At 33.5% G+C, this 14,719-nt stretch overlaps 1 protein-coding gene across 1 annotated transcript in view; it reads right to left on the reverse strand.

Annotated features, from left to right (window-relative positions):
* Nucleotides 1-14,719, reverse strand: part of LOC131847407 (uncharacterized) — a 336,123-nt gene that overhangs the window by 262,102 nt on the left and 59,302 nt on the right. The gene's annotated exons all lie outside the window — the stretch shown is intronic.

Genomic DNA, 14,719 nt, shown 5'->3' on the forward strand with positions numbered 1-14,719 from the left:
AACTCAAGCTCTGCTTACTTTGCTACTAGATGGCGCTGTGTGAATTGTCCTGGGATATTACTATTATTATAACTAACTCTAGAGAGTTAGTCAATACTTTAAATATTATAATTTACGTAATCATATTTTTTTATTTGTTTCTGTTCTGGTCTGTGAAATTGCTTAATAAATACATGTGTACACATTGACAGATTTTTATACTTCCGCCGAGAATTGAAGTTTTAGTTGTACAATGTGTTTCTCTGAATAGGATGCTCTGAAATATAGTTTTTGCTCGTAAAGTGAATCTAATTTCACCGGTTTTCGATATATAAAGCAGCTCATAATACACGCGTGCGTGCAAATAGTGAGGTTATATTCCATTACCGCAATAATTGCAATTTTTTATCAAATTCCAAACTGACCGCCGAGCCACGCTGCCAGCCAGTAGGGCAGCGCGCTGATTTTAAAAAGTAAAACGGCGCAAAATGTCTGTTTTCATCACAGTTTTATGTTTGAGTTCATTTAAAATCAAGTGTGTTGAAAAACGCCGTACGATATACGTGCGTACTTAACACACTCGACTCTATTACGCCCTCGTCTTCTGTTAGACTAAAATTCCGCCTTGTGTTATAACCATCATAACGCACTTATATCGTTATACTAGCTACTCACCCCGGCTTCGCACGGATGTACATGTATTATATACATAAACCTTCCTCTCGAATCACTCTATCTATTAACAAAAACCGCTTCAAAATCCGTTGCGTAGTTTTAAAGATTTAAGCATACATAGGGACGGACAGACTGCGACGGCGACTTTGCTTTATACTATGTAATGATGAAGTGTGTTGAAAAACGTCGTACGATATACGTGCGTATTTAACACACTCAACTCTACTACGCCCTATCCTTCTACTCGGGCTGAAATACCACCTCGTGTTATATCCATTATAACGCACTTATATCATAACTAGCTTTTGCCCGCGGCTTCGCTTACGTTAATTTATCCCCTTAGGGATGGAATTTATCAAAATCCTTCCTTAGGAAATGCCTACGTCATAGTAGCTTTATGCATGCAAAGTCTCAGCCCGATCGGTTTAAAATTGACGAAGTTTCATATAAACTTTCATCCCCTATTTTATCCCTTTCTGGGTAGAATTAATCAAAATCCTTTCTTAGCGGATGCCTACGTCATAACGTCTACCTGCATGCCAAATTTCAGCCCGATCCGTCCAGTGGTTTGGGCTGTGCGTTGATAGATCACTATGTCAGTCAGTCACCTTTGAGTTATATATATTTAGATATACTATTATGCAATTTTAATCTAAGTCGTTGTAGCTATGTCGCAGACAGCATGTATACAAACATACAAGAATAGATCGTTTGATATTATTAGATTTCGTCTGCCACCAAAGACCTCTAGCTTCACGTAGAGGGCATTGCTCCAACCTTCCTTTTTTATTTGGACATATCGTTCATTTACTATCTGTATTCATAGCTACGTCGCGAGGACAATTTCTGTTTTATCTGTGGTATAAATAACATTATAGTCAACGTTAACTAAATATAAAAACTTGAGTAGAAATTTCTTCGATCAAATCAAAACATCTTTATTCATGTAGCATAAAACCAAAGACCTCTAGCTTCACGTAGAGGGCATTGCTCCAACCTTTCTTTTTTATTTGGACATATCGTTCATTTACTATCTGTATTCATAGCTACGTCGCGAGGACAATTTCTGTTTTATCTGTGGTATAAAGAAATAGAAATAATCTTTATTCAAATAAACTCATTACAAGCACTTTTGAATAGTCATATTTTGATTCTACCACTCATTCGGAATGCAGATTCATCACAAGAAGAATGAGCAAGAAACTTGTGTGTTGCTCTTTTTAATAGATGTTTTTTTTTTATATAAATAATTACAGTATAACAAGTAAGAGGCATGCGATAATCAACATAGAAGTCGCTACGCACTCATTATTAATGTAATCAGATAATATTGTCAGTGCTATAGATTTAAAGTTTTTCTATAAAAACATTATTATCGTTAACGAATTCTTCAATTTTATAGTAAGCTTTTTTGCAAAGGAACTGTTTTATTTGACATTTAAATCTTTTTTCTGGCAGATTTATAACAGACTCTGGTATTTTATTGTAAAACCTTACGCAATTGCCATAAAACGAATTACTAACTTTAGCCAAACGACATTTAGGTAAAATCAGTTTGTTATTGTTACGTAAGCTTTTATTAGTGCAATCACTAACTCTTTTGAAACTGTCTATATTCCTTCTGGCATAGATGATATTTTCATAAATGTATTGAGAAGCAACGGTGAGGATATTTGATTCCTTAAAACACTCTCGCAATGACTCCCTGGAACCCATACCATAAATGGAGCGAATGGCCCTCTTTTGTAAAGTAAATATTGTATTTATATCAGCTGCTTTGCCCCATAACAAAATACCATACGACATAATGCTATGGAAATAGCTAAAATAGACAAGTTTAGCCGTTGCCACGTCTGTTAATTGTCTAATTCTTCTTACCGCGTAAGCGGCAGAACTAAGTCGACTCGCCAATTTAGTAATATGAGCTGCAATGCAACTCATATTACTAAATTGGCAACAAAAATTGCAACTTGGAATCTAATGTGATACCTAGAAATACAGTATCGTCAACAAAATTAATAGATTTATTGTCCAATACGATTTTTGAATCTACCGGCCTTACATTGGGGAGAGTAAATTTGATACATTTAGTTTTATTTGCATTTAGTAGCATATTATTTGCCGTAAACCATTTTAAAACATAAGAGAGAGAACCGTTTACTTCGTCCATATCATCAATATGTCGATTGACTTTGAATACTAATGAAGTATCATCAGCAAACAGAACTATGTCAGCTATCTTTTCTACCATATAAGGAAGATCGTTTATGTAAACTAAAAATAAGAAAGGACCTAGAATAGAGCCCTGAGGAACACCCATTTTAATACTAGTTCCCTCAGACTTTACACCATTTATTTCAACAACTTGCATTCTATTATTTAGATAGGATTTCATCATGCATAGTGCTTCATATCTAATACCGTAATATTCTAATTTGAGTAAGAGTGTTTCATGATCAACGCAATCAAATGCTTTTGAGAGGTCACAGAATACACCGATAGCATCCTGTGACCTCTCCCAACAGTCAAAAATGTGTTTCATTAAAGCTACACCAGCGTCAGTAGTTGATTTACCGGCCGTGAAACCAAATTGCCGACTGTGAAGCAGTCTATTTATTTTAAAGTGGTGAAGCATCTGATTGAGCATAATTTTTTAAAACACTTTACTTAGTACTGGTAAGATAGAAATGGGCCTATAATTACCTACTTCAGTTTTATCCCCTAACTTAAAAAGTGGAGTTATTTTACTATGTTTCATTAAATTGGGAAAAACACCGTCAAAAATACATTTATTGAAGATAGTTACTAAATATGGAGCAATAACATCTATAGCGGTGTTAATAACTTTAACAGACATGCCCCAATGGTCTTCAGTATTTTTTAAATTTAATTGTTTAAATGTTTTCGTAATTGTAGCAATGTCAATAAATGTAAATTTAAATGTAACCGGACACGAAGCAACATTGTCAATAAGGAATGATTTAGCTGTACTTGGAGAAGAGTCCAAAGAGGACGTAATATCAGTTGGAATACTAGCGAAAAATTTTTCAAAAATATTGACTATTTCTTTTGTGGACGTTACTAGTTTATCATTATAATTTAACGTAAAATCATTATATGGACTTTTAACTTTGCCAGTTTCTTTATTAATAATATACCACACTGTCCTAATCTTATCCTTGGATTCTTTAATTTTTTTATTTAGATAATTAGACTTTGCTACATTACATACCTTTTTAAAAGTTTTTGAGTATCTTTTTACATAATTTACGAATGTACTATCGAAACGGTATTTTTTTTGATCATATAAATCAAATAATATATTTCTACTTTTAAGAATTCCCTTTGTAGCCCATTCTGAAAATTTTGTTTTGTTACTAATACTGATAGTTTTTTTGTTAAAAGCCTTATTATATTCGTAAGAAACAATATTGAAGAAATCTGTATAAAGTTTGTTTGGTTCATCAGATTGAGGACAAAAATCTAATTTACTACGAACTGATATTTTAAATTTATTTATCTTATAACTAGTCAAGTCTCTTTTTAATAAATTAATTTTCCTAATTTTGTTTACGTGATTTGGAAAAATTACTAATTGACCACAGTGATCAGAAGGAAGGTTGTTTAATATTATTTTATCTAAATATTCACTGTTGCTAAATATGTTATCCAAACAAGTAGCAGACGTGGCTGTGATACGAGTGGGTTCGTGGAAGACATTACTCAAGTCAAAAGATTGAAATAAACTCATTAATTTAGTTTTTGTGGTGTTATGTGATAAAATGTCAACATTGAAATCACCACACACTATAAATTTTTTGTTAATATTAAATACTCTTTTTAAAATATCCTCCATTACCTCTTCAAATAAATTATAATCACTATTTGGAGGTCTATATACACACATAACTATATAATTTTCTAGTTCCACACAGGAAATTTCAATACAACACTCAACGGAAAGATTGCCTATATCACTACGTTCTTTTACTTTTATATTATTTTTCACCAATATCATGGAACCTCCTCTATTTACTATTTTTCTATTAAAGCAGCTGACAATATTATAATTGTTTAAGCTTAACATCATATTGCTCACTTTGAGCCAATGTTTAGTTAAACATAGAACATCTATATTATTTTTTTCTAAAAACAATTGAATAATTAATAAATAACATTATAGTCAACGTTAACTAAATATAAAGACTTGAGTAGAAATTTCTTCGATCAAATCAAAACATCTTTATTCATGTTGCATAAAACCGCTCGCCATCGACAGGGAATTCATCCACACACGCTGGAACCTAAGTGGTCCCGAACAGTGCGGTTTCAGAGGAGCTTCCTCCCGCGTACACTTAGATTGTGGAATGAACTTCCTGCCAAAGTTTTCCCACGAAACTACAGCATGGGGTTTTTGAAGAAGGGTGTATTAAGGTTTCTTAAGGGTCGGCAACGTGTTACCCCTGGTGTTTCAAGCGTTCATAGGCTACGGTAACCATTTACCATCAGACGGGCCGTATGCTTGATTGCCACCATCGTAGTATAAAAAAAAATAGGTTGTATGGTTTAGTTACACTGCACATTTCATTTAATATACCTACTATATACTAAACATTTAAAAGTCTAAAGATTCATTATCATCATCATCATAATCAACAGCCCATTTCAGTCCACTGCTGGACATAGGCCTCTCCCAAGGTACGCCACTGGGCACGATCTTCAGCCCATCTCTTCCAGTTTTTACCTGCAACCCTTCATCGCTCTACCAAGCTGAGGGGCGTCCTACACCACGTTTCCCAATTCGAACTAAATCTGAATTAAATATAAATTTTATTGTATATGGAAATGAATGGTAAAATGTTAGATGAGCACACGTGGTATGTTTGGTGACTCAATGTGAACTAATTTTGGTAATAACTGAATCGATGCGGTTTGAAAATAATGCTGACGGCGCACGAGTGCAAAGTAAGTAAACCGTATATGCTCCCGGGCGAAAGATGAGTTGGGTGAATGGATGTGGTATGTTATATACTATTCTGATATCAGATCAATCAAATCTACGGTCAGTTCGGAGTGCTTTCAAACTAAGAAGAACTGACAAGAAACTCGGCTCTTATTATTTTCAAATGAGCTTGTACATGATTACAAAAATACCAGAGATGTTATGGATATGAAATTTCGGATACGGATAAGTTTCGGATATAGTAATGATTATCTTACCGGATACGGATACAGATATGAAGTACTTCGTTAGTTTCGGATAATTTCAGTTATGGATATTAATTTTTAAGGAATATCAAAAAGAAAATACAAAAAGTTAATAAAATGTTTACATAACGTGTCTCAATTAGGCTCCGCCCTATCCGATATTACCCGAAACTCTTATTTCGGATATTTACGGTTACGGATATTTTTTTATATCGGATATCCGATAGTTTCTGTTACGGTTACGGAACTCCCTAACATCCCTGAAAAATACAGATTAATTTCTAAATTAAATTAGTAGGTACTGACTACCAGTATATGCTATTGTATTTTTTAAAAAGGATATAATCGAATCAGTTACGCAATAAAAATATACATTAAGTTTGAATCGAGTATGTTTGTTATATTCACTATAGGTAATATTTATACCAAATATTATGTTCACTATGAGGAGGAGATCTTTGGGGGAGGCCTATGTCCAGCAGTGGACGTCTTCCGGGCTGCGATGATGATGATGATTATGTTCACTATATAAAGGTACATGATAAAAAAACAAAGTATTGTTAGTTGTTAGCATAGCCAGGTGCACCATTCCATTATTATCCATCAAAAAATATATACCATAGAGGCCGTTCAAGTATTACGTAAGCACTATAGGGGGCCGGGGGGATTTCACTTTGCTTATTTTGGATGACATGGTGGGTAGGGGAGTCTAAATAACGATTACGTCATCGGTAGTTATTTACTTTTCACACGAATGGCAACCCTCACATTGTCTTTGCTAAAAAACAATACATTAATTGAATAATATTTACGTAATCATGGGGGAGGGGGTAAGTGCTTGCTTACTTTTGCTGACAAGGGGGATGGGGGGTAAATAATTGTAATAAATCTGCTTTCTCACGGGGGGACGGGGTAAGTGCTTTGCTTACTTTTGTTGACTAGGTATATGGGGGTAAATAATTGTAATAAATCTGCTTTCGTAATACTGGCTCCATACAAAGAAATTATCAGCTAAATCTATGATACTTCAGGCCTATATCCACACGAAATAGATAGATAGGTAGAATATACTTTATTTGCAACATACAGTAAAGAAGAAGCACAAACAATATAACAAAGGACACATGTATCGTTACAATAAGGCGGCCTTATTGCTGAAAGCAATCGATGCATGTCCAGTAGTGAAGTGTGCATAGTGAAGAACAGAAGTGTGCATATAACAGCTACACTTCCGACTATGGCGTGAGGGGACGCGCTATTTTTATACAAAACTACTGGAGATTAAATTTTTAACATCCGGATGTCTTACGACACAGTAGCTTCGTCTATAAATATATTGTTTATTGCACTTTTAAGTATTAAAAACAATGGTAACAAAAGAAAATAACATAGTAGATGGAATGGGAGAGGACGATCGAATAAAGATGGAAGAATAATTTGAATTTAAAAATGAATCTGTACATTTGTAAATATGTACAAACTCATTTGTAGAGAATACGAGCTGAGTTTCTTGTCAGTTCTTCTTGGCTCGAAAGCTCTCCTAACTGACGGTAAATTGCCTTTAATACATCGATTTGACATGACCTTTAGACAGTCATTTAAAAAGTCAATAAAAATAATAAATAATGGAGAACAAAACACCATCGCGATTCTAAATAAAACTGAAAAACCCGACCGTCCGACCGTCCGGACGCCGGACGCCGGACGTCTAACAACCCTGTTTACAATTGAATTTGGTATTTACGATCCAGATGGGAGCAATTCTGACGAAGCAATTTCCCATTATTTATTATAGACATTTTATAACATCAAATTAAACAGAACATTGTTATATGAAATATTGTATACGTCCAAATATTTTCGCGTTGTTAATTGAAATGACTAACAAGTTGAGGGCTCATCTGATGGTAAGTGGTAACAGTAGATCATATATTATAACCTTGGACATTCACAGAACGCGATCCAGACCCAAACAGAGCTTGTGTCATGGGTACTAGACAAGCGATAGAAAAAAAATTCTTAAATTAGTAAAAATCACGGGATCTTACCACGTTTTATATTTATTTGCTGAGTCCCCGATATTTCGGTAGTGTTTCAACCACCATGATCACGGGTAAACTGAAGAGCAGCGGGTAGATGGAAAATGAAATCTTTTTATGGGCAGACATATGCGTCTACCTTCACACGTCGCGGCAAACTGTACTCACAGTATCTTCACGTACATTTAGTTTTCCAGTATTTAAATACATTTTTTTGGGCGGTGAAATGCAAAATGAAGCTTTGAACTCGTTTAAACGTTCAACGTACATCCTAAATCAATTATTAATACAAACATTTGCACTGATTCGATATTTATTTTTACTGTGCGAAATACTATTAGTATTTCGCATAGTAAAAATAAAAATCGATATTTTTCTCTTTATAATACTACATATTATATACTGGCTGTGACCAGCGTCTTTATCCGCGTGAAATTTAAACTTTTTTTTTATTAAAATCAATAAAAATTCTAAAATAAAGGGCCAAACTTACTCCATATAACATAAGCTATCTACGAGAGAAAGTCCCGTAAAAATGGGAGTAGCCATTTCAGAGATTACCAAGAACAAGCAGACAGAGACAATAAAAAATATTTTTTTGATGTAGGAACCGCTTACTTGTATACTTTCATATGCATTTAGTGAACATCTGTTAATTCAATAGAAACTCTAGTCTTCTTAATTCCTACAGATAACAGATATCCCACATTTTCCAGTGTCTGACCGCAAAAATATTTTCTTCCTCCTAGTCGCTAAGTACAATATGAGAAGCTGTCTATGCCTGTAGTCTATGATTCTATACTCTAAGCGAGCGTATTTTATAGAGAATTTAATTTAAACTGAAATGAAAACGTCTGGCCAGACTAGACGAGATGCCGAGCTACTCTGTGCAGAATTTCGCGCCTTTGAGATCGTACAATGTCGTTATAATGAACTTCAATTTAGATTTAAATAAGCTTTTTGACGTTTATTTTCTTAAAATAAAAAGTGGAGCGTATTTGTATTAAAATGAATAAATAAATAAAATAAAGAAAAAGCTTTTATTGCTATACTAATATTTTTACATATGTTTAATATTATTATTGATAAACGGTATAGCTTGTCTTCCGACATAGGCCTCCTCGAATGATTTCCATTCTGTCCTGTCCTTTGCTTTACGAGTCCATATTGGACCGATTAAAATGATATAAAATAAATAATATCTATTTTTTTTAAGATCATAACCAAATGACCAATATTTCAAAACTATATTACATCTGTCTGAAATATATCTAAGTGCCTACAATTATGATAAAAAAATATCAAACTTAATATGCTATACAGATATTGTATTTTTATCCTACCTAAATAAATAACCATGTACAATAGGTACTACAATACATACAATTAGGTACCCGCCCCGGCTCTGCTCGGGTCTACGTGTATTATACATATAAAACTTTCTCTTGAATCTATCTATCACTAAAAACTGCATTAACATCTGCTATGTAGTTTAAAAGATCTAAACGAACGAGTTTCTAATTATTTATCCTTTTATTTTCAAAATGTCTGACTCTTGCATGCACAATATTGTCAAAATAAGTTACCTTCATATGTAAATCAACCGCACGATACCTGCAATAAAAAAAATTACATTAATAAAAATTATTAATAGAAGACGAAAGAAAGACATTTATAAAATATTCAAGTAATGCTTAAAAATATATAACCCAGGACATCCTAACATCTCTTTGCTTGGGAGTAGATGACGCTGTGTAAACTACACAGCGTCATCTACTCCCAAGCAATGAGATGTTAGGATACTAGATAACTGATATAAAAACTTATATGTATACATTTCTTTCTGTAAATGCATACATAACCTAGAAAACATACATCCCAATACAACCGACCATACACATGTTTGCAAAATACGAGAAATCGAACTCGTGACTAATGGAATTAAAGTTACGGAATAACTAGCTGTCCCGGCAAACGTTGTTTTGCCTTAAAATAAAAAAAACTTAGGGGTGGACTACCCCTAACATTTAGAGGGATGAAAAATAGATGTTGGCCGATTCTCAGACCTACTCAATACGCTCACAATATTTCATGAGAATCGATCAAACCGTTTCGGAGGAGTATGGGAACGAAAACTGTGACACGAGAATTTTATATATAAAAAGATAATGTTAGCTAAACCGGTAGACCACCGAGTCCGACATTGTAATTTTAGCAAAGAATTTAGCATACACCACGACAATCTAACGACCTTTTATAGTGTAATTTGAAAGAATCTTATGGCCGTCACAGGAGACTCTTTTAGACTGTCATTTTATTAAGAAACTTAGCTAATTTTACACTTTTCTCACAATCTTTTTGCACTGTAATTCGCCTCTGTAGCAAGAATATCATATAATTTTATATAAGAATTTCGCGGCAAACTCACAACTTTTTAAATTGCTTTTTTTTATAATATTGTGTTCAATTCCGCTACCAGTAAAGTATCAAAAAATGTATATATACTATATATAAAAAAAAAACTGTAAATTAAAACAAAACAATAAAAAAAAAAATTTAAATTAATAATAAATAAAAGGATACCTACCGGCAATCACGAAAAAATCATTAATTCATAATCACACAAAAATAAAAATAAAATAAAAAAAGGAAAAGGGAAGGAAAGGAAAAAAAAGGATACATACCAAGAACCGCAATTTCATCAGTGTAAATAATCCATCTCCTAATATATAATCATCTAAAAAATAAAAACATCGCAAATCCAATCACTCGTCTTAAAATAAAACATTTCACATACTCTGCTAATGCGAGCGTAACCCGAAAGCGCAAACGCAGAAGCTAAGAGTTAAAAAAATATGCTCAATAAAAAAAAAATATATTCAGTGCGGAAACCTGACCACCGCTACTGGAAGCGTTACGACCTTCTCTATTGGTGATCAAATTCCGACCGTTATTGAGTCTACAGTAGTCTACACCCATATTGCGACACGTGTTTCGTCTCTGAACGAGGCATCATCAGGCATTGTATAGAGTTCTGATATTTTACAGCTTAGAAACCTAGTGTGGACTATTCGGCGACCAAACTCAGATTTTTTAAGTGCATTGAACTGTAATATTTTATTTTTGTCCACATGCATATAGTCCATGTACTCTAGTATTAATATAATCTCTAATAGTCTCTTTTTAGTTAGTTTCTTTATACTATTATTTTAATCATTTATAATTCAAAGTAACTTAAAATTTAAGTTTTGAGTAAAATGGTTTTGGGCAGGCCTCGTATAACCATTTTATGGATAGCAATCATTACATAGTATAAAACAAAGTTGGTATTGCTGTCTGTATGCTTAAATCTTTAAAACTACGCAACGGATTTTGAAGCGGTTTTTTTAATAGATAGAATGATCCAAGAGCTAAGTTTATATTTATAATACATGTACACCAATCTGAAGCCAGGGCGAGTATATGTAATACAAATATGGCTCAATATACAAGTGTTGTTAACAAAATTATATTTTTGTGGCGGCGTGAGTGGGGACCGTGAAATTCTTGGATCACCCGCAAGCAGTGTTGTGAAAAATTGATAGCCCTGGCCTGTCGATCGATTGTCTATGGCTATTTTAGTTGCCGGACAACGTTGTCAACATCAATATACCTAATACTTTAAAATAATACGTTTTCATATATATTTGACTCGCGGTGGAAGTTGAAGAAAAGATATGTAAATTAAACGAAACATAATGTCAAGAAGTTACTTGACATTTATCATTATATTGCGCACAATTTACATTATAGCTTTTTAAATTATAGCCTACTAGCTACTCGCCCCGGCTTCGCACGGGTGTACATGTATTATATACATAAATCTTCCTCTAGAATCACTCTAACTGGTAAAAAAACCGCTTCAAAATCCGTTGCGTAATTTTAAAGATTTAAGCATACATAGGGACGGATAGAGAGCCACAGCGACTATTTTATACTATGTGATAATGATAATGATGTGTCACTCTGATTTATAAGCTAAACTACTGTAAAGTTTCAACAAAATCCGTTCAGTAGTTTTTGCGTGAAAGAGTAACATACATCCATCCATCCATGCATACTCACAAACTTTCATTTAATATTAGTGTTGTTGTATGTCACAATATTTATTAGAAACTAAGTTATTAAGTATACAAAAATATATAATAAAGTTCTTAATAGAAAATACAATGTAAATCACTATATAGTATAAAACAAACTCGCTGTCACTGTCTGTCCTTAAATATGCTTAAATATTTAAAACTACGCAACGGATTTTGAAGCGAGTTTTTTTAATAGATAGAGTGTTTTTAGAGGAAGCTTTATATATATACCCGTGGGAAGCCGGGGCGAGTAGCTAGTATGAACTATAAAACTATATAGCCAGTACGTCAGCAACAATTAGTAAGTTTGAATCTACGTTCTATGTTTGGTCATTATTTAAATATTATCACTTCTGATTCAGATTACAGTTACGTTACGTTACTTAATATTCACGCGTTCAAAGCATTTTTTAAATTCCTTTCAGAAAATAGATCATGAGTAAGCCATCTTGAAATGAGTTTTATAAATAAACAAAGCTCTAATTTCTAGTAGAATAATGAAATACACATAAAAATTCCTTATATCCGTTACTACTTCCTGCTAACGCGTAACGTATGGGGTTACCTTCTATATCTATTGGAACATACGAAGAACATTCAACCGCATCAACTCATTAATAAGGTACAAATCCATTTGCGTGTTAAAACGTTAATGACTTGTTTCAGATTCAGGCAAGTGTCGGCGTGAACATAAAAATGCGTATGTGTGCGTGTTCCAAATTTAAATAATATGGTATCGCAAGCCAAGGAAACAATAAAATTTTTGAATAAAGAACTTATACATTTTTTATAATCTACTAAATGTTTCATGACGCTTTCTACATTTGTCTATGGCTTTTACGTCACTGATAGAGATGGAAGATATACGGTTATGTTTTAATCAAGGATATAGAACGTAACTGTGTCAGTGTGTATGAAAATTGATCGCGTCATATTCTTAGTATAAATACATATTTTTTATAATATACTAGCTACTTGTCCTGACTTCACACGCATTACAAATCTTCGAATTTCACAGCTTGTTCTATACTATAACACGCATGTATTATACATAAAAACCTTCGTCTTGAGTCGCTCTATCATTGTTGTAAAAAGCAAAATCCGTTGCATAATTTAAAAGATATAAGCGAACACACAGCGGCGTCGATTTTGTTTTATAATATGTAAAGATAAATATGCAATACTCAACCATTCTACTTGGCATATTACTTCCAAGTATTCCACTTGATTTTAGGCTCGGTATACCCGTTACTCAAAACTGGTGTTTAAAAAAAACTTCCCAAATATGCTGACATTTGGGAAGTTTTTTTAAACGCTCCCCCATTTGGACTAAAACAAATTACCATTCAGTTTAAAAAAAAAAACAAAACGTAAGGGATGCGCGCCCACGTGAAAATATTGGTATTCATAGCGTAATCCAAACGTAAAATATTTAGAATATATAATGATACCCTTTCGCCTCAGGAAGGATTACGCCGTGATATTATGTTGTTTGAATAAATAATTCTATGTTATCATTTTTAATACAACATCATAATTAATAAAAGTCCTAGCCTGGTGGTTATTACATCGACTTACACCTTAACGGTCGTGAGATCGAATCTGACTGTGACAATTTAAATATCTGACTAAACATCGATAACTAGGTAACCATTTAACTCCTTAAAAATAAATAATAAATTAGGTTTTCTCATATAAAAGTCTAAAGATATTGATTTGAGATCAGTAAACATATCTATAATATTAACGAATATAACACTCATTGCAAAAGTATTAAAATACATAATAAATTTTTGGTTATTCCTTGGAATCATCCAACAAAGGAATACAAGGGACACCGTGATTACCTGCAACTATTTTAATTGTGGCTGCTATATCGCATTCCTTTCGACATACACCAGGAGTAAGTAAGGGAATTGTACTAAATTGTTTTTTTTATGGATGATAATGGAATGGTGCATCCGCCTGGGCTAACAGTTTACGCTGGCGGGGCACCAGTGGCGGATGATAAGATGAACATGATGTCAGGTCAGTTAGCTCATCATGACAAATTCACCAAGAATTTACCACGATGGTTTCCAGGGAAACCGCGTAGAGTTCAACCTGACATGGAACATTGCTAGCAATAAGATCATCAATCCATATTACTAGCAATCCTCTTTCCACCCTACTAAAGTGGATGGATGCCATTGCTAGAAATGTACCATGTCAGGATTATCTCTATGGGGTTCCCTCTAGAAACCATCATGATAAATTTCGGGTAAATTTACTAAGCTGAGCTATCTAACCTGACCTGGTGTTCATCTTATCATTTCCACTAGTGCTACGCCAGCGAAAACCGTTAGCGTAACCGAAAACACCATTCCAATATCATTCAATCAACCAGAGAGAGAGTGAGAGAGTGAGAGAGTGAGAGAGAGAGAGAGAGAGAGAGAGAGAGAGAGAGAGAGAGAGATATGACGGTAAGCTGACCCCAAATTCTATATTGTAAATACTACACATAATATTTTATATTGTTAGCTAAATACAAAACAAAATAAAACGCCAACATTAATACCACTGACAACCCTGTCTAGAATTAAAACCGTGACGAAATATATGTTACATACATATATTATGTCACGGTTGTAATTCCAGACCTAACCTATAGGTATAGAAGAAAGGAAGACGCCATTTTGTAAATTATATTCTAGACTA

Source organism: Achroia grisella, unplaced genomic scaffold (assembly GCF_030625045.1).
Source record: "Achroia grisella isolate CSIRO2021 unplaced genomic scaffold, CSIRO_AGI_Agris_v1 utg534, whole genome shotgun sequence".
NCBI classification, from domain to species: Eukaryota; Metazoa; Arthropoda; class Insecta; order Lepidoptera; family Pyralidae; genus Achroia; species Achroia grisella.